This window comes from Sapajus apella, unplaced genomic scaffold, assembly GCF_009761245.1.
Source record: "Sapajus apella isolate SASKATOON/1434 unplaced genomic scaffold, GSC_monkey_1.0 scaffold106, whole genome shotgun sequence".
Taxonomy (NCBI): Eukaryota; Metazoa; Chordata; class Mammalia; order Primates; family Cebidae; genus Sapajus; species Sapajus apella.
Window position 1 is genome coordinate 2,626,291 of NW_022437046.1, and position 4,285 is coordinate 2,630,575.

Consider the following 4,285-nt stretch of genomic DNA (forward strand, 5'->3'; position numbering starts at 1 on the left):
TATGTATCGACTAAGTGCCAATTTATACACATTGCCTCATTTAGTTATTTATTCATTATTTATTTATTTAGAGACAGAGTCTAGTTCTGTCACCCAGGCTGGAGTACAGTGGCATGATCTTGGTTCACTGTAACTTCTGCCTCCTGGGTTCAAGCAATTCTCCTGCCTTAGCGTCTCAAGTAGCTGGCATGACAGGCATTCACCACCAAGCCCAACTAATTTTTGTATTATTAGTAGAGATGGGGTTTCACCATGTTGTCCAGGCTGGTCTTGAACTCCTGGCCTCAAGTGATTCCCTTGCCTCGGGCTCCCAAAGTGCTAGAATTATAGGCATGAGCCAATGCCCCCAGCTTGTTCATCAAATATTTATTAAGGACATACTTGCAAATACTGTGTAAGGTACTAGAGATAGTGATGAACAAGCATGCAGTTGGTCTCTACCCAAACTGGAAGGTAGACATTTAAAAATCATGTAAACCTGTCCATATTCATCAGAAATATTTATTGAACTCTATTCCTTCCAAATACTGGGGTAGGGGGGGGTTTGACTTCTTTCTTGTTTGATAGAGTCTTGCTCTGTCACCCAGGCTGGAGTGTAATGAGGCAATCTTGACTCACTGTAACCTCTGCCTCCTGGTTCAAGCAATTCTCTTGCCTCAGCTTCCCAAGTAGCTGGGACTACAGGTGTGTGCCACCATGCCCAGCTAATTTTTGTATTTTTCAGTAAAGATGGGTTTTCACTGTATGTTGGCCAGGCTGATCTTGGACTCCTGACCTCAAGTGATCTGCCCTTACCTTCCTACCAAAGTGCTAGGATTACAGCCGTGAGCCACTGCGCCTGGCCAAAAGAAATATTTATTGATTACCTGCTAGACACCATCATTAGGAGCTGAGAATTCTGTGGTAAAGAATAAAAAGCAGATAAGAATCTATGCCCTTGCAGAGGTTATAGTCTGCTAAGACAGACAAACAGTAAGCTAATTAAGTAAAATAGTATGTTAGAGAGTAGTATAAAAGAAAAAAAAACGGGAAAAGGACAACAGAAAATATTACAGTATTGTGTCAATATTTTTAGATAGGAATACTCAATAAAAGCTAAGAAAAAGACTCTCACCACCCCTACCCACATATCTATATACTCTAAACCAGCACCTTGCATTTCAATACATAAGATTTCTTTTGTTTTTTAGTTATATAAATATAATACCAAAAATTTTATGTATGTCAATTCCTGTGCAGTAAATATTTCTAACAAATAGGTTTTTAAAGAAAAAACGGAACTGTTTCTCAAATTCCATATAAATGCTTATGCATTTCTCATTCACTTTGACTTAATATGGGATCACTGCATATAGGCTGCAGAAAGTTCACACTCAAGAACAGCTATGTAGGCCAGGCACGGTGGCTCATGGCTGTAATCCCAGCACTTTGAGAGACCAAGGCAGGTGGTCCATGAGGTCAGAAGATCGAGGCCATCCTGGGTAACACGGTGAAACCCCATCTCCACTAAAAATACAAAAAATTAGCCAGGCGTGGTGGCACGTGCCTGTAGTCCCAGCTACTAGGGAGCTCAAGGCAGGGAATCACTTGAACCCACAAGGCAGAGGTTGATGTGAGCCGAGATCGCGCTACTGCACCCCAGCCTGGGCAACAGAGCGACACGCCATCTCAAAAAACAAAAACAAAAAAGAACAGCTATGTAAAGCATGTAAAATGGCAGCAATTCAAAAGGTGATTTCAAAAGCAAAGAAAGATATCCCACTGAACACTTCATTTTCTCTTCATGACAAAAACATTCACTTGAGAATATATCGAAGTACATTTATGGATATACATAGACAACATCACAAAGCTAACAATAAATTTTCCAATATATAAGTCAAGAACAGTACTCTCCCATGTGTGTACCTATGCAACAATCTTGCATGTTCTTCACATGTACCCCAAAACCAAAAATGCAATAAAAAAAATAAAAAATAAATTTTTTTAAAAAAAGAACAGTACTCTTCCTCCTCCTCTAAAAATGGCAAATTGTGACTTACAAATTATGCAGCTAGGTAGTACTATAAAGGCCACAATCATTATCATGCTAAGAACATGTTTTCCTAAATATATTTCTTTATAGCACTTTTTTTTTTTTTGAGACGGAGTTTCGCTCTTGTTGCCCAGGCTGGAGTGCAATGGCGCGATCTCGGCTCATCGCAACCTCCGCCTCCTGGGTTCAGGCAATTCTCCTGCCTCAGCCTCCTGAGTAGCTGGGATTACAGGCACGCACCACCATGCTCAGCTAATTTTTTGTATTTTTAGTAGAGACGGGGTTTCACCATGTTGACCAGGATGGTCTCGATCTCTTGACCTCGTGATCCACCCACCTCGGCCTCCCAAAGTGCTGGGATTACAGGCTTGAGCCACCGCGCCCAGCCTCTTTATAGCACTTTTGACTAGATTAATAAATTATGACTGTTAATTGTCCAACCTCTCCCCACTAGAAGTTCCATGACAGTAAGGTTGGTTTATTTTGTTCACTGCTGTATGCTGTATACCCAGGGTACAGAACAGTGTCTCGTATATAACAAAAACTCCAAGAAATAAAGAATAATTAAGGTGTTGAGAATGATAAATGCCAGAGAAGATAAGATTTAGCACAGTTAGAGACTGGCTTTTGACAGGAAGAGGGCATTTACTATAGTATACTGGAATGAAAGAGGATTGGTACAAATACTGTTTCATGTACACAGCTGATGTGGTAAGAAAAATAAATAAGGGCATTCTTGCCTTATACCTTCCATTTCTCTAAGAAGCAAGGTCTTCAAAGTAAGGGTCAAAGAAGAGTTATAAAGTGGTAAGTTCAGGTTTGAGGAGTACGAATAAGTATAAAATAGTTACTCTGAAGAGTGCCTGGTAAACCCATAAACTAGTTGACACTAGCAACATTAATGTATTCTAGAACCAATGAGGAGAAATGAGATGACTAGGTTCATAACACAGATTTTGCCAGAGATAGGTGACTGAACCAAAGAGAAGTGTATTAGTCTGTTTTACACTAATAAAAGACATACCCAAGACTGGGCAATTTATACAGAAAAGGAGGTTTAATGGACTTACAGTTCCACATGGCTAGGGAGGCCTCACAATCATAGTGCAAGGCTAAAGGCACTTCTTACATGGTGGCAGCAAGAGAGAATGAGAGCCAAGCAAAAAGGGTTTCCCTTTTTATGAAACCATCAGATCTCGTGAGACTTACTCATTACCATGAGGGCAGTATATAGGAAACCACCCCCCATGACTCAATTATCTTCCACTGGGTCTCTCCCACAACTCATGGGAATTATGGGAGCTACAATTCAAGATGAGGCTTGAGTGGGGACATAGCCAAATCATATCAAGAGGCTAGAAAGTTAAAGAATTTCCCATGGAGTCTAAGCTAAAAAAGGAAAAAGATAAGACAGAAGACATAGGACTGGATGTTTAAATATAGCATGGAAGGGCCAGGCACGGTGGCTCATGACTATAATCCCAGAACTTTGGGAGGCCAAGGCAGGCAGACTGCTTGCGCTCAGGAGTTTGCCATCAATCTAGGCAACATGGCAAGATCCTGTCTCTACTAAAAATACAAAAATGGCCAGGCATGGTGGCTCACGCCTGTAATCCCAGGACTTTGGGAGGCCGAAGCAGGCAGATCACAAGGTCAGAAGTTTAAGACCAGCCTGACCAACACAGTGAAACCCTGTCTGTACTAAAAATACAAAAATTAGCCAGGTGTGGTGGCACATGCCTGTAATCCCAGCTACTCAGGAGGCTGAGACAGGAGAATCGCTTGAACCCTCAAGTGGGAAGTTGCAGTGAGTAGAGATCGCGCCACTGTACTCCAGCCTGGGCGACAGGGCAAGACTCCATCTCAAAAAACAAAACAAAAAAATTAGCCAAGCATGGTGGTGCACACCTGTAGTTCCAGCTCCTCGGGAGGCTGAGGCAGGAGAATCACCTGAACCCAGGAGGCGGAGGTTGCAGTGGGCCAAGATGGAGCCGCTGTACTCCAGCCTGGGTGAAAGAGAGAGACTCCATCTAAAAAAAAAAAAAAAAAAAAGCTGGGCATAGTTGTGCACACCTGTAGTCCCAGCTACTCAGGAAGCTGAGGTAGGAGGATCTCTTGAGCCTAGGAGGCAGAGGCTGCAGTGAGCCAAGATCTCACCACTGCACTCCAGCCTAGGTGACATGGTGAAAGCCTGTCTTTAAAAAAAAAAAAATTAAAAACAAGTTTTTTTTTTTTTTTTTTTTTTTTTTT

At 41.8% G+C, this 4,285-nt stretch overlaps 1 protein-coding gene across 2 annotated transcripts in view; it reads right to left on the reverse strand.

Moving 5' to 3' along the window:
* The window catches only part of RAB6A (RAB6A, member RAS oncogene family), a 102,804-nt gene that overhangs the window by 51,687 nt on the left and 46,832 nt on the right, over positions 1–4,285 (reverse strand). The window lies entirely within an intron of this gene.